The sequence below is a fragment of the Triturus cristatus genome, chromosome 1_1 (assembly GCF_964204655.1).
Source record: "Triturus cristatus chromosome 1_1, aTriCri1.1, whole genome shotgun sequence".
Classification (NCBI taxonomy): domain Eukaryota; kingdom Metazoa; phylum Chordata; class Amphibia; order Caudata; family Salamandridae; genus Triturus; species Triturus cristatus.
In genome coordinates this window covers 926,381,533-926,406,184 of record NC_140579.1, presented here as the reverse complement: position 1 = coordinate 926,406,184, position 24,652 = coordinate 926,381,533, and the positions used below count along the sequence as shown (strand labels likewise).

The following is a 24,652-nucleotide window of genomic DNA, read 5'->3' as shown; positions in this document are numbered from 1 at the left end:
TCCCAGCGGGTTTTGTACATGACGTGAGTTTAAAAGGGTGTTGCGGCTGCGATCTTAGATCTCCGCAAGACACTCTTCACTTCGTCTTAATTTGTCCCTTCTTTGCTTACCCACGGTCACTGTTTTTAAAAACAATCCTCAAACGTGCAAATATAGGACAGGCCAAAGTGGCCCTTTTATTTCTCAAGCTTGCCTCTGACTCTTTTACACTATTCAGTATGGTACATTTCCTGCGTTTGGCAGTTAAACTGAGAAAGACCAGGGCAGAGGATTAATCAGGCCGCCCTTGCTACAAGGAGTAGAAATGTAAGAACCAAAATCCAGAAATGAATAGAGTATCACTGTCTAGGTTTTCCGTTTAATGATGACATCGATGGTTAGTTTTTAATATGCTTGTTTTATTATGAATTATTTATTAATGTATGAAATACCTTGTATTAGCTGAAGGCCCGATTGTATAATATGTATCTTTTATGGCTATTTTTTAATATCCGAATAAAGATTATTTGAAATTTGTATAAACCCTTCCCCTACAGTGCCACTGTGTGGAAATATCTAACACGTTTTGTAGAAAAAAAAAAGACTGCAAATTTGCACCATTTTGCTGCTTGTGTAATAGAGGATGGTGCAAAAAGGTTTTGATTTAGTGTGTATTGCATAAAGACATTTGCACCAGTGTAAGAAAACGGAGCAAACACATTTTGCACCATGCTCCTGGTTTAGCAATGTTGCCAATTGGCTGTGCCTGAGGTTTAGGCAAATCTTTCACATTTTAATAGCAGAACTGCATATCCGTGCCCTCTTCCGTGCTATACAACCGAAATGGCATGGAATGGCATTCATAAAGCGCCTGTAGTGATCACACTGAGATATGCCAGCGCTAGGAAGTGAGATGATCCATGTTAAAAACATAAAGATATTTTAACATCCAAGTCAAGAGGGGTGTTTCCGCTAATTTAATTTGTCGTATGTGGGAATAAAGAACAACTAAGTGAATAATACATCTGCTCCATTTTGATTACCCTTGGATATAAATATGATGGTCCAGACCACAGAGCAAACAGATTTTGCTACGTTTGCTATTCCGTAAGCAGCACTGATTTAGCAAACTGGACGTGTTCCATTTTCTTTGCCCTGCCACAGGGTCTACTTAATATGATGCCTTGTCTGCACTGCTGGAGGAGGGCTCGGACTTCTTTGGGCAAACTGTCACTGAACATAACTTGTGAAATCCTGGCGAGAGATTGGTGTAAAGTGTTGGCCATTGGCTAAAATAAATTGCCAAATGCAATCAGTAAGTTTTTCATACTTATAAGGAAAACAGCTTCACTAATACCGAAAGTGGATTACAAAAAAGTTGCTGTTTCTGTAAGAAAAGTACAGTACAAGTGCATCGCAAAACGACAGTTGCTGCATCAGTTTAGACTGCGTAGGGAAAGTCTTTTTAGGTCGAGCCTAGGTAGCACATGCACTGCTCTGCAAGGCATGCTGTATTAAGGTAGGGACTTAAAGCTCCGTCCACATTTTTCATTGGCTTGTGTCATTGTCCACTGTAAACTGTGGCTGTTCATTGGTTCCTGTCCAGACCCTCCGTAGTACCGCCTTGTCTATTTTGTATACTCCCATGGTGACACCCCTGTTATGTGTGTTGTTACTCGGTAGGCTTCAGCTACAGCCACCGAGCACTATTTCCTCAAATACCTTTGTCCTGCATGCTGTTGCAGGCAGGACACGCTCTCTCCTAACGCTTTTTAAAACATTTTATTGCACACATTTGCAATGCAATAGGTCTTGCATTTGTGAAAGTTTAAGCTATTGGTATTGGTAATGACAATACCTTTTATTTATCGGATTTAAAAACAACACATAAATAAAAGGCATTATCATTTACAATGCCAACATCTCAAACCCTCAGAAATGCTAGACCTATTGCATTGAAAATGCTTGTTTTTTTTTTACTTTGAGCTTTGTTTGCTGATACTCAGTGGTATTTATCCTTTTGTAGACAGTTGGTCACACCATAAATCTCTTTGTGGTTTACTAAGAAATAAAGACCTATTTGTGTGCCTTCCAAGCAGAATTGGTGCGAAAGGCCTTCTTTATAGCATGCAAGGAGGTATTTCAATACTTTCGGTATAGAAGCTGAGGCATTTCTGTCCTCCCATTTGAGTTTGATCATTTTTTAATGGGACGTAGCTTGTCTCCCAGTTCACCTGTTGACCACGTTCTTTTTCAAACTCTTAGGGGCTCCTCTGAAATACTTGCCACTTTTTTTAGGGGCTAAAACTAGATTTTATAACCCATTGTTTGAACTCATAATTAGCTATAGGATACCTTTCTAAGGCTTAAGCTATCATAAGATCACTCATTGCTGTGATTTCCTAAAAAGTTAGTCAGTTTGGTTGAGGATGCTGTAATGTTCGTGGAGATCTACTGTGATGATTTTTCCATGACCCTAAAAAGAGTGGCAAGATGTTGCATTAGTCCTGTAACATTGTTAGCTTTTTGGTACCTACCTGGGCAACTGTACGTCCGTGACTGTCTTAATATTATAATTTACACAGAGAGATCAATTCTGTCTAAGAAAACCATGCCATTTGCCTTCTTGGAAAATCGTAACTTTATTTTGTTGATTTTTTCCCAAGCATTTTCATTGATTATTGCAAGAATGTGAGTCCGTAAAAACTGCGACTGGCATTTTTGGCTTTACAAGGATATAGTTGATGCACTTTTATTGGAAAAGGTTTGAAATTTGGTTTGCAAATCTGTTATTTTGCCTGGAAGATGAGTTAATGACAGCAGTTGAGGGCCATATGTGCAACTGTACAAGCCTTTGAAAGCATTTCTCTCTGAATTTCTCATCTCGGGATGATACACAGTTCAACTAACCTCTGCAACCTCGATCAAATCTGGGTTCTCATCCTGGTGCTCTGTTACTAAAAGTTGGGAATGAAAGGAAGCTCCCTGTAAAAGCGAGGGGGGGTCTTTTTTGTATCTCAGATGCTCTCTGTCTACTTCCTCTCACCTCTTATCAGGAACCACTCTTCAGCACTTCTTACTTTACCATATAGTGTTGTTACTAGATTATGTCCTCTTATGGAGGGCAGTGAGCTCCTTGGAGACACTGCTGACAGTGAAGTGCATTCCCCGCATGGATCCTACATTTGAGAGCGCAATTGCTAGGAGGACCAACACCTTTGTCAATGCAAGCTTCCTTTTTACCTTAAGTCCAAACCCCGCTGCACTATTACAAGACCAAGCTTCATTGTACGATGCTGTACTCACTTATTTTGAAAGGTTACAGTTCTTTTTTTATAGGATTTCGAACAGAGTGCTTATCGCGGTGGGCCAAAGACAGCGAGTGTGCTTCAGACTAAAATGATTCACAATCATACCCTGGATACCAATAATGTCTTCCACTGTACTGACATAGGTCGTTAAGTTTCCATAAGCTTTCCATTTCTGCTTACACATCCGGTTACCTACTACTTTTGGTGGTAGTGTTGTTGATGTGGGCCTTATTTCATGTTAACTTAAATGAAACCACTGCTTTCTCATTATGCTAGGGTCACCAACCCGTTGCTTTAGTACAGTGAACGAGCAGTAGAAAAATATTGTTTTGCCTTGTGCCACAAGGGTACATTGTCCGCCCTTACCGAACATTATTCGGATTGGTTTGAACTCGCATGTCAAAGTTTGCACTTAATTGCATCTAATTCTGGAAAGTTTCATCCGTGTTTATTTCAACAACTTCTGTGTCCTATTTTTGTAAAAAAAAAAGTGAAGTGCCAAGTCTGTATCACTTACTAAAGCAGCCCTACTCCTGCTACAGGGTGGCCTTCAAATTGTTCAATGGCATTGATGCCTTTGGGTGTGGCTTATGCTAAAAAAGAGCAACACTGAAAACCAAGCATTGACAAAGCCAAAAGGTCTGACATTGGCTGCAGCCTTTTGGTTTGTCAATGTTTGTTTTGTCATAGATTTCGCAAACTTTTATTGTTGGGGAAGCTGCGGGGCCCTCCTGAATTAAAAAACACAAATAGCTAAAAGGAACATTTTTCTTCCGTTTCACAAAGCACGCTTTGGCATTGTAGTCCCAAAAACGTAATAGAACGATTTTGTGTGTGGAAGTGCTCCTTCTGAAAGCACAGAATGACATCACTGACCATGAAGTTAGCCAATGGCTGACGTGGGTTGACCTATTGCCCCTGACAGCAAGAATAATGTAAATGACACAAGAACAGACCAATGGATGAAGAGGGTTAGCTGTAAAGACTTTAGTAATGTCTAATGCCAGACCTAAAAATCTAGTTCTTTAAACTGCACAACGCAGAACAAGGCATGGCTGCTGCCATCAGAATACTGTCCAAGGTCACTGCTGTGTTCTATACATTATCTTTCGTTAAATAATTAAACAAGCATTGGCATAGCCAATAGGTCTTGCCTTGGGGACCTTATAAGAATTTAGTTATGCAGCACAATATCCTTGGTGCAACAACATCAACCGTTACATGGCTAAACACTTATAAGGTCTCCAAGGCGAGACCTATTGGCTATGCCAATGCTTGTTTTAAATGTGAATGTACAGCACAAAAGCATTTTTTTTTTACTATTACAGTTTATATAGCGCAAACTCAACCCGAAGTTATTGGCGCGCTTTACATAAGCACCAGTTATATTACACAAGGAAATATTCACAGTTTGTTCCATTTCTTATTATGTGACCCATATAAACATGTAAACTATATTTGGACCTATTAGAAACTTCTTTGTGCCATTCCTTATTACAGAAGCATCAACATAAAACTAAAAGTAATTGCACCATTGTCGCTGCAGTACAAACCCTAAGTAAACGTGTCCGGAGATCTGGACCCAAAGACAGGGGGCTTGCAGCCTGTCAGATGTATCAAATAGCGCCAATTCATCAGTTACACCTCCTTCAACTCTGCGAATCTCAGCCAACTGCATTGGCATTCTAGGAGTTGTAGTTTACTATTTCTTTAAGACTTGCTTTAAATAGACCACCAAGCACAGAACTGCTGATTAGAAAGGCTGGACCGGCGGAAGTTTTGTGTGAATATGCAGCGTTACCATTGCACTCAACTTCAGAACACTAGCAACCAAAGAGATCCAATTTCATCGTTTTTTAAATTTTCTCTTTTCATGTTTCACACTGATCGTCTAATTCAGCTCTCAAGTTTGACATTTCCTTGTGTGAGTAACTCAGCCATAACAGGTTTTAGCTTGGCAATTTGGGACTATTCGTTTGTTTTATCCTATTGTAAAATAAATCAGAACACATTCCAAAACTAAAGCAATACCTACACTGGATGGCCTCCGTATACATGGCTCTGAGTAACCTGAGAGCTCTGCTGGTGCAGAGAACAATTGTGCTAAAAAAGCAGTAGATCATCTGAAATGTGTTGTTGCGTATTCTTTGCACAGACGGATAGCTGCCAAGTGCCCCCATTTCATAGCTTCCAAGTGGTACCCTGTCATGTGTGATATATTAAGTCAATGCTAGCCTGTTAGTCCACAGCATTGTGGAACTGGTAGTTTCAGTTCTAACACTGCGCACATTGGCACAACCATCCCTGCATACAACAAGCAGTTGGATGAAAAGCCAGGACTGGCATTTATGCACCACACGTGCAATACATCAACCGGGCCTTGTAGGATAAAAAATTCCACAAATCGAGTATTGATCAGCTGAAAAGACAGAATGGCCCGAAGATATAATGGCGCCACACGGCTTGTAGAGATATAGATACACATTCTCAATATATGAAATCGTTCTAATGAGTTTATTCCCAATGTGAGTGTAGAGATGAGGTGGTCTAGTGGTTATGAGGGTGGAGTGTAGTGGGAGGAGTAGGAGGAGGACTGCCCGACAGGAAGAGGCGGAGCGGGGCATAGGAAAGGCAGTGAGAGTAGGACCACGCTGTTGTAAGGTCACAGAAATAAAGAGTCCAAAGAAACCTATCGTGTCTGTCGTCATTGGCACAACGAAGACACGACAGCTGGCGACGAGGGTGGGATGGAGCTAAATGCTCTCCCAGAACACTGGCACGCTGACGAGACTGGCGAAGGACTGGACACGAGGAAACCAGCAGAAGCATCGTCACCCGCGGGACGCACCCGGAGCGTGTGAAGAGCCCAGCAGCGTGAGGAGCGAGATTGCGGAACGCGCCCTGCATCGGAAGAGGACCGGCGCTCGAAGGGCAGGAAGAAAAACGACGACGCTGACACGCGCGTCTCCAGGTTAGAGCAGCGTGAAGACTCTCTCACTCACCTGCCTGTTGTGAAGCTCTGAGTGAGACGGATGATGGGAGGAGGCCGCCTGAGCAGTGCGCAGACTGGAAATGAATGAACTGAAAGCCCGGCACCACGTGTGAAGCCCATGCACGTTATCCAGCCGGCGGCCATCTTGAAGTCAGGCGGGTACAAGACGTCCCATGCAAACAGACCCGAGCGGCCATTTTGAAGTCAGGCATCACTAAAATTTGAACAAGCACGAGCAAACGAAAAAAAAAAAAAAAAGTGAAGAAAGCACACAAGCATACAGAAAATAAAGATTCCATAAAGAAATAATAGAGCATCTACCGTGCTGAAGCAGAGTTCACTTCACGTGACACACGATGTCGCAACCTGGATCCCCAGCCCGCCAAGAAGCGAAGCCGATCGTCGTGGGACTGTCGCATCTGCGCCCTCCGGAGCCCCTGGCGCTCGTGGTCGGGAGCAGCATGGGCCCTCGCTGGGAAGAATGGATAGAGGATTTTGAGGACTATATCAAAGGCTCAAAGGTGATAGGGGACGAAGATCAACTGATCGCACTTCGAAACCTCGTAGGAAAGGACATCAGCAAGATGATAAAAGAACTCCCCGCCGCGGACGCGGGAACGTATGCTAGAGTGCGAGAAGCCCTGGATAAGAAGTTTGTGCATAAGAAGAATGTGGACTACGAACGGTACGTGTTCCAGAGAGCGCGACAGGAGAAAGATGAGGTCATGGGCTCGTACATAACGCGGTTACGGCGATTGGCGCGCCACTGCGAGTTCGAAGCCTTCTCGACGGATGATGCCATACGGCTGCGTGTGATTGACGGCTGTCAGTCAGAGTCACTTCGCAGGAAATTACTGAAGAAGAGCCACACCTTAGATGAAATAGAAGAACTCACGAGGCTACACAATCAGACAGAGGAACAGGCCAAGACAATGGAGGCAGGACGCATGGAACGCAAGGAGCTAGCCTGTCAAGTACGCACCGAACGCCCCCGCCGGGGATCAAGAGAGCGGGAGCGACACGGCCGGCCGCCATCGAGACACCGCCGCCCTGGACATCGACGGCCAGACTCGGGGAGGAGGAGCAGGCGTCAGGATCATGGGAAAAAGGCGCCACTGCGAAGGTGCTACCGATGCGGGTACGACTTCCCACACATCGGAGCATGCCCTGCCCTGGGGCAGCAGTGCCACAAGTGTGGCCGAAACAATCACTTTGAGACCATGTGCGGGGAGTACCGCCGGGAAAAAGACAAAGATTCAACAAGGTTGCTAAGAGGCGAGACGCGCCGCCATCATGCACGAGCGGTACATGACCGTCGGAAGTCATCATCCAAATCCTCCCAGTCCAGCAGGGAGTCACGGTCTTCAAGGTGGTCCAGAAGATCACCGTCTAGAGACTCTGAGTCACCATCAAGTGAACAAGAATATTCCGTGGAATATGCAAACATGATCGCCGATCCAGACCAGCTAAAAAAATACCCCCGACTGGACATCAGCGTAGGCACGCATCCCACGAAGTTTGTGATGGACAGTGGAGCATCCCTCAACTACATCCCCGTGACGGAGTATAAGAAGATGAACCCTCAGCCTCGGCTCAATCCAGCACATGTCCGCGTCTACACCTGGATGTCCAGGAAGCCGCTCCCATGTCTTGGGAAGTTCTCAACGACACTGAGGCATCAAACAACATCTATTCCAGCCGTGATCCATGTCATCGAGGGGCCGGAAGCAGACTGTCTCCTCAGCTTACCAACAGCTGAACGGTTAAAACTGGTAGAGATACTTTACCGCGTCAACAGTGACAACGACACCATCCACAAATTCCCGAAGCTGTTCTCCGGGCTCGGCAAAATGAACAGAGGCCAGATTCGCCTCCACATAAATGACCAGGTCCGCCCAGTTGCCCAGCACCCTCGGAAAGTACCTTTCCACCTCCAGCAAGCGGTGGAAGATGAGCTACAAGATCTGCTGGAAGCCGACATCATCGAACGGACAGAAGGCGCCATGCCGTGGGTATCTCCAGTGGTGGTCGTACCGAAGAAAGGAACACCAGGGAAGGTCCGACTCTGTGTGGACATGCGGATGCCCAACACCGCCATCGAGAGAGAGCGTCATCCAGGACCCCATTTAAGCGACATGATAGCTGCCCTAAATGGGGCGAGGGTGTTTTCTAAACTGGACCTCAACAAAGGCTACCACCAGTTGGAACTCCACGAAAGCTCCTGATATATCACAACATTTGCAACGCACCTAGGGCTGTTCAGATATAAGAGGCTGAATTTTGGCATCTCATCAGCCGCCGAGATATTTCAAGAGGCTATCAGACAAACAATCCATCACATCCCGAACACGCTGAACTACAGCGATGACATCTTAGTCTACGGGGCGAACGTCCAAGACCACGACACGGCCCTGGACAGAGTTTGCCATGCCCTCCTAGAAGCAAACCTCACGCTCAACAGAGAGAAGTGTGAGTTTCACCAGTCGCAACTGAAATTCTTTGGCCACATCTTTTCTGGAGCCGGGATGAAGCCAGACCCTGACAAGGTGAGCACTCTGAACAACACCAGGAGTCCACTTGACGTCAGTGATGTACGGTCCTTCCTGGGCATGGCGAGCTACTGCTCAAGATACATTAAGGACTACGCCACACTCAGCCACCCCCTTCGCACACTGACCAAACAGGGACAAGTGTTTGAGTGGACGTCAGAATGCGAGCGAGCATTTCAAGACATAAAACGGGCCGTGGGCACGGTGGAAAGCCTGGCATACTTCAGCCCAGACCGCAAAACCGAAATAACCGTGGACGCAAGCCCCGTCGGGCTGGGTGCCATCCTGGCCCAATACGACAAAGACACGGACCAACGTCACATAGTGGCCCACGCCAGCAGGAGCCTTTCAGACACAGAGAAGGCCTACTCCCAACCTGAAAAGGAAAGCCTCGCGGTGGTGTGGGCGTGCGAACACTTCCACGTGTTTATCTACAGCAAACATTTCACCATGGTGACGGACCACCAAGCACTCGTCACCATCTATGGCAATCCACGGTCCAAAATGCCGCCCCGCATTGAACGGTGGGGACTCCGTCTGCAGGAATACACGTTCACCATTGTGCACAAACCAGGGAAGGCGGCCAACCCAGCCGACTATATGTCGCGTCACCCTGAGGACTCACAGTGTCCCACACCGTCCATTGCAGACGAATACATCCACTTTGTAGTGGATCAGGCGCGGCCACCAGCGGTTCCCCTAGAGGCCATCCTGGACGCCACCCGGCAAGATACAATGCTGCAACAGGTGATTCGAAGAGTTCGAACAAACCGGTGGCGGCACGAGGACTCGGAGGACGAGAGCGGTGACACAACAAGGCGTCAGGAGTGGCAAGCATTCCGGAATGTGTGTGAGGAACTATCAGTTACAATGGACGGCCTGTTGTTACGGGATCACCGAATTGTCATCCCCCAGCAACTGAGGCAAGGAGTCATCAACTTGGCGCACGAAAGTCATCGAGGAGTGGTCACGACGAAAAGGGCCCTTCGTGAACGCGTCTGGTTCCCCTTCCTGGACAAAATGGTAGAGCACACTCTGAAAGACTGTCTGCAATGCCAAGTGGTAAGGCACGGAGACCCGCCAGCCCCACTTCAGATGACGCCTCTACCGCCAGGAGTATGGCAAGAACTAGCAATGGATTTCTATGGCCCCATGCCGTCGGGCAAGTATGTGTTGGTAATAATAGATGAATACTCGAGATTCCCCATCGCCCGGTTTGTGACATCCACCAACGCGGCCGCCACACTCACCATCCTGGATGAAGTTTTTGCAGCCTGGGGAATACCCACAGAGGTGAAAACGGACAATGGTCCTCCTTTCAACGGCCGGGAATTCAGTGACTTCATGACACTTATGAATGTGCGGCACCGACGGATAACACCACTATGGCCGCAGGCCAACGGCACAGCTGAAAGGTTCATGGCCACCCTCAAAAAGACATTCCAGCAGGCCGCTCTGGACAAGAAAGACCCACAGGCGGCACTCAACGATGTACTCCGAGCGTACCGGACGACACCGCACGCCACCACAGGCAAATGTCCAGCAACACTCATGCTGGGGCGCCCAGTCAGGACACGGATACCCACCTGGGAGGGAGCACTACGACCAATTTCCCCCAGCCGCGTCCATCGGGAAGTGGAAGCCACTGACAAAGCTCGCAAAGAAAGCATGAAGACGTATGCGGATGGCAGAAGACGAGCTCGCTCCCTCTCGTTCCACGAAGGAGATTGCGTGGTTGTCAAGCAGGAGCAATGCAAGAAGACGGATAGCAAATTCAGAGTGGAACCTCTGACAGTCATTCGACAGAAAGGCACCATGCTGACAGCGGAGTCAGACAACAGGCGCGTAACCCGAAACGTGTCCCACTTTCAGAGGTGCAGTCCAGCTCTGCAAGAGACGCTTGAGTCGCGAATGACACCACCAAGAGTTCGACAGTCAGAAGCACGGAGCGAAGGCGACAGTCACCCGGGACAGGAACCCGGCGCCGGCGCCACTGTAGCGCTTGAAGGACGTACACTTAGACCACGACAAACAATCCGCCAGCCCAAGCGGCTGATTGAAGAGATGTAACTCTTCAGTGACTCACTTCATTTGCTAACAAAGGGGGAGATGTAGAGATGAGGTGGTCTAGTGGTTATGAGGGTGGAGTGTAGTGGGAGGAGTAGGAGGAGGACTGCCCGACAGGAAGAGGCGGAGCGGGGCATAGGAAAGGCAGTGAGAGTAGGACCACGCTGTTGTAAGGTCACAGAAATAAAGAGTCCAAAGAAACCTATCGTGTCTGTCGTCATTGGCACAACGAAGACACGACAGTGAGCGACCATACAGTTCAAAACAAAAAAATGTAGACCGCTTTGTAACGTCCCTTGGCATATCCACAATACCTGTGTGCATGATTATGTTAGCTGCCACTATAGATACACACAATAGGTAGAATATGGGTTGGATATAGCACATTTTGGAGGGAAGATTAATCAGAGCTTCTGATCAGAATCTAAAGACTTCTAAAGCATTAGTAGTAGTAACTGTGCGCCCAGCAGTTGGCCACCGGCCGCAAAGACATTGTTAATGGTAATGAGTAAAAGGCGGATTAATTTGCCAGAAGTGTGCATTGTTTTTAAAAAATATATATTTTAATTATCATTTGCTTTTATCAACCATATCTGCAATACCATATGATTTCCTCATTACATATAATACGTCTTCAAAGTTTCAGCCATTTTTCGTACATCAAGGACCTGTGCATAATTTGTCTTAACATTTCGCAACCATCTCTTTACCCACATCAAAATACATATTCTTACTTTCACCTGTATACACCTTGGCTAGTCGGAGTTATCTGATAGCGTTTCTTCCTGTGGGGGATCGCAAATGTTACCCCGATACTCGTTCCATTTCCCCCATATCCGAGTCCATTTTTTGGGGCATCTCCTGTGCACGTGTACTGATTTTTCCGTTACCATTAATTCGTCCATACCATTACACCATTTTCGTAGTGTCGGGAGTTGCCTGGCTCCCCGCAGCTGCGCGATATCCCTTTTTGCTAATGCCATACCAAGCGTTACCCACGTTTGCGCTGCCTGATTGAAGTCTGTGGCCTCCCAGATGTTTAATATGTATCGCTTTGGTTCAGGTGCCACCGTTATATCAGTGACCTGCGAGATTGTGCGCATTATTGCTTTCCAATAGTTATTAATTTCTACGCATTGCCATAGTATGTGCCAGAATGTGCCTGGTACCCCACATTGTCTGATGCAAAGCGGTGTATCTGCTCTGTGCAATTTATATAGGAGTGTCCTGGTGTAGTATGTGCAATGCAGCACCTTCAGTTGTATTAAGTTAAATCTAGCTGGAATCGCCACCTCTCTTGCTGCCTGCCAGTCCGTCTCATCTAGTTCGCCCACGTCCGACTCCCATCTAGTTTTCAGGGTTTCTGTCGGATCTGGTTGGTTATTTATGATTTTTTTGTAGGCTAGTGAGATGGCTTTCCCCATCATATGATCAGTAAGTAGTCTGTCCTCGAGGGGTGATGATTCTGGCAACTTCGTGCCTTGCGGGATTAGTGCCGTCAGTGCATGCCTTATTTGCAGGTATCTGAACGTCACTGTGTCTGCCAAGCCATAGCTTTGTTGCAGTTGTGTGAACGGGACAATCTTCCCTTTTTCCACAGGTCCCCCACCTTCGAGATGCCTATCAGGTCCCATTGTCTGAATCCCTTCGTGTTTCTTAGCCTGCCTACTTTTTTTGTGTCCCAGAGTGGTGTTGCCTGCGTCAAGACTCCCTCCCATCCCATGTCCCTCTGCACTTCGTGCCAGATCTTAATTGTATGCGCTGTAGGACCTGTAAGATTTTTAGTTTTATTCCTGTTGTAGAGCTCTCCCATGATATTGTCTGTTCCCAGGAGATATCTATCCATGCGATACGCCGGGTCTTCCTGGTCAGCGTGAAGCCATTGATTTATTACCGCCAGTTGGGAGGCCCAATAGTATACTTTGATGTGTGGGAGCGCTATTCCTCCATCATACCAGCCCTTCACCAGTTTGTGCATCGCAATAGGTGTCGCCCTACCATCCCACAACAGCTTGTTTACTTCATTATTGACTTCTCTGAAGTATGATGGATGGACCGGAAATGGTGTATTTTGTAGGACATATAAAAACCTGGGGAGCGCCATCATTTTAAAGAGGGCTGCCCTGCCTAGCAAGGTAAGTGGCAGTGTACGCCAGCACTGTACATCTCTGCGAAATCGCTCCAGAGGTTTCATAAGATTTTCTGCTATGAAGTGTGTGTCCTGGTACGTTATATAGATGCCTAAATATTTAAACCCTTTGGTCGCTATCCTGATGTCATAGTTATGCGGGAGTCGCGGCTGATCGCCCGAGAGTATGTAGATGTGTGATTTCGTCCAATTCATAGTGTATCCGGATACACGCCCATATGCTGCACAAATATCCATAAGGCAATTTAGGGAGCGGGCCGGCGAGGCTAGGTAAAGCAGTATGTCATCAGCATATAGCGATATACGGTCCTCCCACCCCAGTGCCCATTTAAGCCCAGGGATTACTTGATCTTGCCGTATCCATGCCGCCAAGGGTTCTAATACTATTGCAAATAGGAGCGGTGACAATGGGCATCCCTGCCGTGTCCCTTTTGCCAGTGGGAAGGTGTCTGAGATTCGCCCATTGGCCACCACTTGTGCCAGTGGTTTTGTGTAGAGCAATTCCACCCATTTTATGAATTTGGGTCCGAATCCCAAATAGTGAAGTACCGCGAACAAAAATGGCCATTCTACCATGTCGAACGCCATTCGCGCGTCCAGCATAAGAATTATAGCATCTTCTCTAAGTAGGGATTTTCGTGCCATGACACTGTGCACTCGTCTCAAGTTCTGTGCCGTGTTCCGGTGAGGCATAAACCCCGATTGATCCGGGTGAATCACCATTCCCAAATAAGGCTGCAGCCGTATTGCAAGCACCTTAGCTAATATCTTAGCTTCTGCATTAATCAGGGATATGAGCCTGTACGACATGCAACTGTGTGGTGGTTTGCCCGGCTTGTGGATCGCTACTATTGTTGCCAGGCGTTGGTCTCTAGGAAGTTCCCCCTTCTCTAAGCTATCTTTGTACATGTTAAGTAGGTGGGGTGTCAGAACAGCAGTCATATGTCTAAAGAGCTCCACTGGAATTCCGTTAGGTCCCAGGGCTTTACCTGTGTGGAGTGCTAGTATTGCCTGAGTCATTTCATCTTGCGTGAGGTCCGCTTCTAGTGCGTCCGCTTCTTGGGTCAGCGTTGGCATTTTCAGAAAAGCTCTATTTTCGTCGATTGTGGCCGTGGCTGTCGGAGTATATATGTGTTCATAATGGGTCACCAGTGCATCTACTATGTCTTGGGGATCTGTGATTGTGGTTCCACTTTGTGTGTCCAGTTGCGCTATCCATCTACTTGCTTTGTCCTTTTTGTCTAACCAGGCCAGAAGTTTGCCTGCCTTGTCTCCCTGCTCATATACTGTGTGCTTTGTCGTCTTGAGTCTAGATTTTGCCTCTTCCCATACATATGTCTTATACTCTTGTTGTGCCAGCTGGAGCCCGTGTGTAGTTGCTGCAGTGATGTCAGAGGCATAGTCTGCCTCTGCCCTCTCCAAATTCTCTTCTAGCGACTGGAGTTTTTGGTGTTGTTGTTTCTTGTGGTGTGACACTGATGATATTGCCTGGCCACGTAGGACCGTTTTATAGGCTTCCCATAGTGTCGTTGGTGACTCCACCGTGTGTTCGTTGTCTGTAAAATATCGTTTTGTGGTGGTAATTAGTTGTTTCTTAATCTCCTTGATCGTTAAATAGTGTGGGTACAGTCAGAAAAGCCTGTGCCTACCTGGGATGCCTGATGCATAGGTCAACATTACTGGTGAATGGTCCGATATTCCTCTGGGCATGTGTGTCACTTTCGTTATCTGTTCCATCCCTAGCGCCAGAGTAAATATATAATCTATTCTTGACTCACTGTTATGTACTCCTGAATGGAAGGTAGATTGCCCATTGTGTGGGTATCTAGCCCTCCATGCATCTGTTAGGCCAATTGCATTAATAAAATCCTTCAGCTTGGAACTGGAGCTGCTGGATCCTCTAGGGGGTCGCCTGTCTATGGATGCATCAATGACTGCGTTGAAATCTCCCCCTATAATCGTTGCTCCTTGCGGGAGCGAGAGCAGGAATGTGCCTAGGTCTGGGAGTGCGGAACTATGTAAAGCAGGCGGGATATACACCGACACTAAGTTATATCGCCTCCCTTCCCATTGGCATGTAACTGCTGCAAACCTGCCTTGGTTGTCTGTCCAGGTCTTTTGTACTATCAGTGGGCATCGTTTCTGGATCAAGACTCCCACACCCCTAGATCCAGAGGTAAAGTCTGAATGCACTGCCATTTTATATCCCCATCTGTCCAACGCTTTACACGCGGAACCTACCAAGTGTGATTCCTGTATCAGTGTCACCGCTGGTCCTTTCCTTTTAATGTACTGTAGTACTAGCCCCCTCTTTATCTTGTCCCCCAACCCATTTACATTCCACGACATCACCGTAAGGTGCTTGGTATTACTGGTATCTTCTGTGTTGTGCGGGTTGTCGGTTGCCATTGGTGACTGTTAAATACTTGGCCCTTGTTGTCTTACTATCTTGAATGTAGGCTTTACGGAGAATGTAATTAGCGGGGTCGATGTAAATGATTGCTCGTCGTTTGGTATGCATTTGAACCGTTTGAAACAACAACCCCTGTGAACACCCCTTGCCCCCCACCCACCTCTCTGCGTCCCTGCCTGGCGGATTCCAAACTACCCACCACCCCAACTGAGCAGAGTGCTTAATCCCCGTAACTTTGTTCTTGCGTGCCAGGGGGGAGATGCCATTTGCGACCAGTCCTAGTCTCCCCCTCAGAAGTACAGTATGTCCACGGCTGTAAAAACGTCTCTGTCTTCTGTCTCGTTGGCCTCGTTTTACAGCTTCCCTCAGTACGTCACCACCTCCAGACACCGAGGAGCCTTTATCTCAGTTCAGGTGCAAAAGAGGCAGCCCGAATCCACACCCCAGGGCCACTCCCTCAGGATAAGTTCTGGCCGCCATGTCACTGCCAATGTCATTTATGCTTCACTAGCATCTTCTTGTACGTTGTGGTTTCGTATACCACCGGTTGCCCCCTTTCCTGATGAGTCTGATTCCGCTGCTTTTTCCATGGATTGTCCGTGTCTCTGTGCCGATCCTCGGTGTCCTTTCATCTTGCGCCATCCCTCCAGCCATTCTGTTGCCTCCTTTGGCGACGTGAAGAACCATGTCTTTCCCTCCGCCTCTACCCTCAGTTTTGCGGGGAGATGTGTGCATTGTTGCCTCATGGTAAGAGGGGCAGGAAGGGACAGATTCTGAGAGAACTCCGATCCGCCTGAAGCTAATTAGCCGCAAAGCAGCATGTAAAAAGACCCAAGGGGAGGTTACTGGGAGAGGCAGCACTTCAAACTGTTGTCAGAACATGCTGAATAGTACTATTTTGGGAAAAAGAAACAGTAGAAAACACATTTGCATTTCAATTGCATCCCATGCCCATTCCTACAATTGTTGGTCTGCATCTGGCTTCACAAAGCTTGCAGAAATTATTTTATTTTGCCCATGTTCTGCTGCTTTGTCCTCTGGGACCTTTTGCTTTATTTTTATCATTGTAAGCATGAGCCAAATTTCCTAGCACACAAGTGCAGTTGTGTGGCACAGAGATGGTACACAAGTGGGGTCACAGCAATACACTGCTGCTTACAGATGTAAGTGTGTTGTTCTATGCTTTTTAGGTCGAGTGGCAGCATTAATGCGCTGTCTGCAAGGTGCGTTGTATTCACTATATGGAGTGTAATCCCACTTGCAGCTTATCATAGGTTGACTCCTGCATCGTTCTTTTTTGCTGGCTCCTCATTGGTTGGCCCTTCCCATACATCACTTCCGTTTTTCGCTTAGGAGTACTGGCCAACTACAGTTTCCTTACGCTGTAGGTGTTTGTGTTCCTTTGGGGACCTCATCTTTTATTTACTGCTTGTGTTACACTGTGCACATGGGCTCTCTTCGGGTTTCTTTGGGTGGAGGGGGTTTTATTGCCATTTTAGCATTCCATGCTTGCTGTACCCTTAAGAGTTAGGTTGCATTTGGTAAAAAGCGAGGGAAGTATGGTGTTTAGGGCTTGCGCTAAGGTTAGCCTCCCCTGCATTAGGGCTGTTCCATATTTTTTACTCAGTAGTTCCTATTACTCTTGTAGGAGTAATGTGACGTGTGTGAGCGCGTCAGTCACTGGTGGCCTTCCGTGTGTACATTCAATATACACCTGTACAATTGTGGTCCCCACAACTGTACGGGTTTGCAGCACAGTGTACACACTTGTATGCTGGTCAGGCATCCCTTTGTTTGAACCCATCCTTGAAAGTGCAGAACTGAAGCGCATGTCTGCCTTATATTTCTCCTGTTTCTCACACCATTATCTTGTGGGGTGGTTCTGGAGGTGTAAAGTGGAAACAGATGTTCCTCACCATACCTGAGGTAGCCAGAGGCCTCGATGAGCCATAAATACAATGCCAGTTCACAAGTGTATCTCGTTGCCGTCCCTGGTGCGGGTTCAATCGGGGAAGCAGCGTTTACTTAGCATGCGTTACTTCGCATGCCGTTACAACGCGGTCGTTAGTACGACCCCCTTGTTAGTTAGCATACCTTTACTTCGCAATTCGGAACTACGAATTGCAGTAAGGGGGGGAAGGTGTTGGATTTAAAATCCAACACCTTCCCTAGTGTCCGCATAGACTGGAGTTGGAATAGTAAATTATACTATTCCAACATCCAGCAACCCCTTACTGCAATTCGTAGTTCCGAATTGCGAAGTAAAGGTATGCTAAGTAACAACGCGGTCGTACTAACGACCGCGTAGTAACGGCATGCGAAGTAAACGCATGCGAAGAAAAGTTATATATTCGTTCAATCGGCATTATCTTTTACAATGCAAATAGCTCTAACTCTCGCAATTGCAAGACCTACTGCATTGCAAATGCTTGTTCCTCTTTCTACGTGTGCTGCATTGGGCAACACACATAGAAAGATGGAAAAGCCTCTCAGTATTGTTTTTGTGCAGGAAGTTATCCCTTCCTGACCAAAAACAATCCTGTCGGCAGTGCAACATGATTCAAGGATTTCAACATTGGCACTAGGCAGCAAAAAGGGCACCAGTGCTAGGAAAAGACAGAAATGCGCTGTATAATGGTAAATGCTTGCTGTACTGCGCTGTGTGAAAGTATGATTGTAAATCATAAATGATAAATCTGCTCCAATATCTTTAGGCACTGTGGACTATATGAGTAGCAGCAAGAGAAGCAAGAGAAGAGCTTGGCGAAGTATGCTTGTTAGGTATTTTTTTTAAACTTTTCCATTAATGTCTATATTTGCATATTTCATAATTTCTATAAAAATTGTTAATTTTTAGGTGTCACTGCACAAGCATTAAGACCATGGATAATGACTCCTTCCTTTCATCCTCGATCCCCACGAAAAAGGAGGAAAACAAGGAGCATTATTAAGTGGATATTTGTCTTACTTAAAAGCAGATGTCTGCGTAAAAGTAGAGGGTGCCCTACAAAATGATCCAGCTATGTGATGGAAATGATTAGCCACCTGTGCTATGCTGCATAATCTGACAATCCATGAGGGGCTCCCACATGAATCTGCAAGTGACAATTCTGCAGAAGATGATCTAGGAATCCCTTTGCTTGCCTCCCTTTGGGGCCTGATGCTGCAAGAGCTGCAGAGGGACTAGTGCACAGGAATTATGTCACAAACAACTACTTTTAAAGTACATAGTAGACATGTTTCAAAATAAATACAAACAAAGTGTATTGAGTACTAAACAAAAATGTTTCTGTTAATTCACATAAGATTTCAGTGCGCCACTTCTAGGATGCCATTGCGTAAAAACTTTACGCCTGCCTCATGGCAGGCATAAGGGTGACGCAGTGCATTAAGGGTGATGCATTGCTGGAGTTGCGTCATGTTTGGGACCCAACTCCAGTAATGCGTGACTTTTTCACCGACAGATATGTCAGGATTCATGACATATCTGTCTTTCCTTGCGACATGGAGCGCCGTACAATAAATACGGTGTAGTCATCCTGTCGCAGGGAGGGCACAGTGAAAACTGTTGCATCACTGTTTTGTTGCAGCCATGCAACAGTTTTAATAAATAAGCCCCCATCTATACTAATTACATATCAACATTATTGTTTAAGTTTGTTTCAGTTATATTTACAACATATATATTTCATGAATAAGATATTTTATACACGCCATGAAAGTTGAAATTTAAAGATACAAGAATTGTATGTAAGTATTATTTTTATGCATATTGTCTACATGACCGTCAATGATTATTTTGAACACCATGAAAACCTGAAATATGTTATAAAATTAGTGTTTAATCTAGATATATGTATATAAGCACATTGAAAATAATTAACCGACAGTATCAGATACAGGGGCTGAAGTGTCACTATTGGAGACTCCAGGGATGGCTTCAGACTAGAATGTGATCCCTATTAATTGATCCTTAGGGGTGGGTGGTGGCTCTGTGCTTGCAGCCTCTTTGTTCTAGTTGCCACCTCCTCTTTCCTGCGGGAGTGAGATCTTACCAGTGCTTCCTGATCTCTGTGTCCAATTTTGCCTTTTAGTTTTCTCTACAACTGGCATTGTTTTTTTCCAAAGAGTTTGACAAGTTCTGAGACACTCTCCTCCGCTAATATTTCAGGCTCTGTGTCACTGAACATTCTTTCTCTTCCTGCCCTCCTCGTCCTGTGACTCCTGGCTTGACTTGCTGCTATGAGATAGTCCTCGGTAGGGAGATAAGTTCTGTTCCTTATGTGTAGCTGAAAATAAGTATAGTCCCTGAAATGGGCGAGGTCATCGCTCACTTTTCAGATTTTTTTTTTTTTTTTTTAAATTTCTTTTTTATTTTATACAACTGAACAATCAGCACTAAGGAAGTCATATATGGCACAGTAACAGAAGTAGAGCTCAAATCTTTGCGAATATAATCATTATCATTGGATCCATTTCTTCCTCCCGTCCAATGATCCATTGAAAACCAGTGCATGCCAGTGGCAACTGTCCTCGTAGTGAGGGGACTGTGTCTTGGACCAAGAAACAGTTGTCAGTAAGTTAGTGGGATAATCTTGTGAAACGTTATAGACTCAGGTCTCTGCCTAAGTCTCCTGTGTCGTGTGACCGGTATACTGCTACGTATCACTCCCTGTATCCAACCCACAGTGTTTTCTCTAGAGGTCCCATATCATGTGAAATTTCCTCGGGCACCCCCTGCTACGATATGTGACTTTCTCGGCCGTCATGTATAAGTCCATCCCCTTAGTCCATTCCTGTATGGACTGGCTGTTGGCTACTCCCCAGTTCCTGGCTATGTTCCGTTTGGCCACCACTAGCCCCAAAGAGGCAAAGATCAACTGAGTCCTAGTTACGTCCACTTCGCTAGGGATCCCCAGGAGCACAAATTTGGGTTCTATTGGCAATGTCACCCCCAAGACCATTCCCAATAGGCCAATCACCTGCGTCCAGTATGGCATGAGTTTGGAGCAAGCTCAAATCGTATGATAGAAATCACTGTTAGTGATCTTGCACATCAGACACAGCGGCGACTCTGCTATCCCCATCCTATGGAGTCTTTCCCTATCGTAGTACATTCGGTGCAATATTTTTAATTGAATTAAGCGAAGTCGAGCCTTTATGTCCACCTCCCTGGGGTGCATCAATGCCGCCTCCCAATCGATATCCTCTAGGGACCCCATTTCCCTCTCCCATCTTGTTATGAGACCTAGCAAGCCGTCGGGAAGATTATTATTGATGGTTTTATATGTGAAGAAGACCGCTTTACCAGTAAGATCCTCCTCTAGGAGTCTACCTTCTAGGGAAGCGTATTCCGGGAGTTGCTCATGGGGGATGTTCACTGCCCGCCACGCGTGTAGCAATTGTGTGTTCTTGAAGGAATTGAGAGCCAGCCATATTGTATTCTTGCTTAAATTTAGTCCATGTTTTAAGTTCCCCTTTTTCAACTATGTCCCCTATCATGGAGATTCCAAGGAGGTCCCAGGTCTCGAACCCAGTGAGTTTACGTATTTCTCTAAGCCAGGCCCCCTCCCAGAGTGGTGTGGAACGAGTAATCCATTTCGTCCAACCCAGGGTCCTGCTAGCCCTCTTCCACGCCAATAGTGTCACTTGAGTCACCGGTAGCAGTCGTGAGCTGCCCTTTCCCCCATATAGATAATGTAGGTGTGTGGGGGGTTGCATCGTCTTCCTCTCAAGACGGTATGTGGGGTGGTCTCTATGTTTGTGCGTCCATTTGTTTATGGAGATCAGGTGGGGTGCCCAATAGTAGGCCTCTACATCAGGGAGTGCAATCCCTCCATTGTAGGGGTTGCGCTGCAGTGTCTGTAGCTTGATTCTGGGGTGTCCATCCTGCCATACTAGAGATCTAATTTTGTCATTGATCTCAGTGAAAATAGCCCTAGGCAGAAGATGGTATGTGTTTTGCAGGACGAATAAGCGTTGTGGCAGAGTGATCATTTTAAAAAGAGAAGCTCAACCCATCAGGGTAAGAGGAAGGTCTTTCCATCTCTCTATATCGGCCTTAAAGTTGCCCAGGATGACATCCAGATTCTCACATCTGCACACCTCCGTGTGGGGTGTAATAAGGTACCTAGATACTTAAAACTCCTCGACACCACTCGCAATTCTCCAGTCTAGGGGTGCGTAAGCCGACACTATATCGTGGATTTTTTCCAATTGATTTTGTACCCTGAGTGCTGTCCGTAATCGGTGATCAAATCAAAGAGGATCGGTATCGTCGTCTCAGGGCACGTGATGTATAGCAGGATATCATCCGCGTAGAGGGAGATTTTCTCCACTTCCGCGTCTGCGGGTGTGATGTGGAAGTCCCGGATTGAAGGATGTATTCTATTAGTGCAGGCCAGGGACTCCAGAGTAAGCGCAAAGAGGAGGGGTGATAGGGGGCAGCCCTGTCTCGTCCCTCTCTTGATAGGGAAGGGAGTCAAGCTTGACCATTGACCCGCACTGTAGCCATCGGTCGATTATATAAAAGTGCCACCCAGCCTCAGAATTTCAGCCCTAGTCCGAATTTGGCCAAAGTGGCATCCAGGAATTGCCAGTTAACGGCGTTGAACGCCTTATCTGCGTCCAGTGACAGAAACACCTGTGGGTTCAGATGGTTACGTACCTCCATAAACCAATTGTGAGTGCGTTTGAGGTTCAGTCGGGTAGATCTACCAGGCATGAAACCGGATTGATCTTCGTGAATCAGACTCCCAATCACGCCCATGAGGTGAGTCGCTAGTAGGGTGGCCAAAATCTTGACTTCCGAATAGAGAGAGGGGTCTGTAAGACCCACACTGATCGCGAGGCTTACCCTCCTTATAGATGACCACGATAGTGGCCATCCGTAGGTCCGGGGGAGAATCCCTTCCGTTTGGGCATCTAGAAAGAGCCGGAGGAGGTGGGGACAGAGAGTGGTCGCATATCTTCTGTAAAATTCCATGGGCAACCCATTAGTACCAGGGGTCTTCCCGGGGCGCAGTTTCGCCACTGCTTCTTGGACCTCTGCTAGTGTTAGGTGTTCATCCAAAGCCCGAGTTTCCGCCTCCTGTAACGTTGGATTGGGGATTGTCTCCAAGTACTCCTGCGTCTCAGCCAGCGATTTTTGTGGGCGCGCCCTATAAAGATCTCTGTAGTATTTGGCAAAGGCCGTGGCCACTCCCTCATCTGTACATTGAGTGTTCCCTTGGAGGTCCATCACTGTTGCCACCCACCTGTTTTGAACCTTGGGTCTGCTAAGCCAGGCCAGAAGCTTCCCAGCCTTATCGCCCACTTCATAGAGGCGATGTAAGGTCGCCAGGTGCAGTTTCCTGGCGGCGTCAGAGGCCAGCTCCTTGTATTCCCTTCGTAGGGTTACAAGTTTACGGGACTGTTCGGGATCGTTATGCTGAACAACCTGTTTATCTAGATCATTTTTTTGTTTGTTCCAGATCCGTCAGGCACTTTCTCTCGCTTTTCCCACGCAATACAATTCTGGGCCCTATCACGTAGCACCGTTTTGTAAGCCTCCCAGACCGTCACACCAGATGGGATGGAATCTATGTTTTCTAGGAAGTACATGACAGTGTCTGCCTTGATACCCTTTGCAATTTTGGTATTCTGCAGGTCCCATGGGTTCAGTTTCCAGCCCCGAACCCTGTCTCGCTCTCTCAAATCTAACTCCACCAGAAGTGAAGAGTGATTCGAAAGGCCCCTGGCTGTATATTCAGCGCGTCCTGCGCAGTATACTTCCCTTTTGGGAACCAATATGTAGTCCAGTCTGGAATGTGAGTCATGGGCCCCCAAGTGGAAGGAATATTGTCTGGTTTGGGGATGTTTTGTCCTCCAGATGTTCATCAGTCCCATCGTCGTGGAGAAGCGTTGAAGTGGTGTGGTTATTGTGGATCTGGCCCCACCCCCAGAGCGGTCGATGGCCGGATCCATTACATCATTAAAATCTCCTCCTACCATATGTAGTGTTGAGGGTGTCTCGATCAGTACTTCAATTACCTTTGTCATGATGGGTGCCTGCAATCTGGGGGGTGCATATACAGGAGTTGGCCAAATGGCTAGTGCGGTCGACTTAGAATATGAAGAACAGGGTTCGAGTCTCGGCAATGACGCTGAACATCCTGTGATTCTGGGCAAATCACTTAATCTCCCCGTGCCTAACAAAAACGAATGTGTCCTCATGTAACGTAACGTAACATATCAGGAGGACCTCTATCCAGCCCCACATCCTCAGAACTCCCACGTATCTACCTAGGGAGTCATGCCAAATGCGTGTAGTTTGAAAGGGAATATTTTTCTTGATCAGGATTGCCACCTCCCATGCCCCAGTGGTGAACCCTGAATGTGCCAGAACCCTGTAAGCCCCACGAGCGATAAACCCGCACTGTGTTCCCCTGAGATGCGTTTCCTGTAGCATCACCACCTCTGGGTGGAGTCGTTTTATGTGTTGTGACACAAGAACACGTTTGGCCTTGTCTCCCAGTCCATTAAAGGTCAGGACCATCAGAGTGGGACTCACGGCCATGTTACCGCTGGTGACATTACATCGGGGATGTTAAGATTGGGAGGGTGAATGTCCCCATTTTCTCCTCTTATGCAGTAGTCTCGGTTTCGTAATCCTAGTGCTTGGCAAACAAACATAGAAACTTCTAACATCAAACTGTATAAACCCCTTCCACCCCCACCCCACCTCCCTCCATCCCCTTCGAACCTTTTGCTCCCCCCATCTGGAAAAAGCCCTTGGTCGGTGTGGATAGGTCGGTGTGTCGATCCCTCCCTCCCCCTCCCGTTCACAAGCCCAGAATCCCCAACTCTTACAGTTTTTGCTGCACTGGTGGTCTGTCCAACTGCTATTCAAGATCCAGCACTTCTTCGAAGAAGAGGCGGGGACAGAAAGTATAAGGCAGCAAACAGACAGAAGAGAGAAAAAGAAAAAAGCAGAGAAGAAAGAAAAGAAGAGAGAAGTGGGGGTGAGAGACAGCACGCGGGTCCTCTCCGCTGGAGTTTAACTTGCAGCACCCTGGTCGGTGGGCTCGCCACCCATGGGCAAAGTGTCCTGGTTCAGTTCTTCATCTCTCTCACTCGGTTTGAGCGCCAAGATTGCCTTTTCTAGTGGATGTCTTGATGCTGGGCCAGAAGACCTGTCGGTATCGTCCGAGT

At 46.9% G+C, this 24,652-nt stretch overlaps 1 protein-coding gene across 3 annotated transcripts in view; it reads left to right on the top strand.

The window, feature by feature from the left end:
- Window positions 1-24,652, top strand: part of LOC146871304 (uncharacterized) — a 311,017-nt gene that overhangs the window by 245,658 nt on the left and 40,707 nt on the right. For 2 of the 3 annotated variants that reach the window (XR_014980980.1, XR_014980979.1), the window contains exon 2: window positions 18,175-18,241. The exons of the other annotated variant lie outside the window; for it this stretch is intronic. The gene's annotated coding sequence lies outside the window, so the exon portion shown is untranslated. The remainder of the gene's footprint in view (window positions 1-18,174; window positions 18,242-24,652) is intronic. 3 annotated transcript variants of the gene reach the window in all.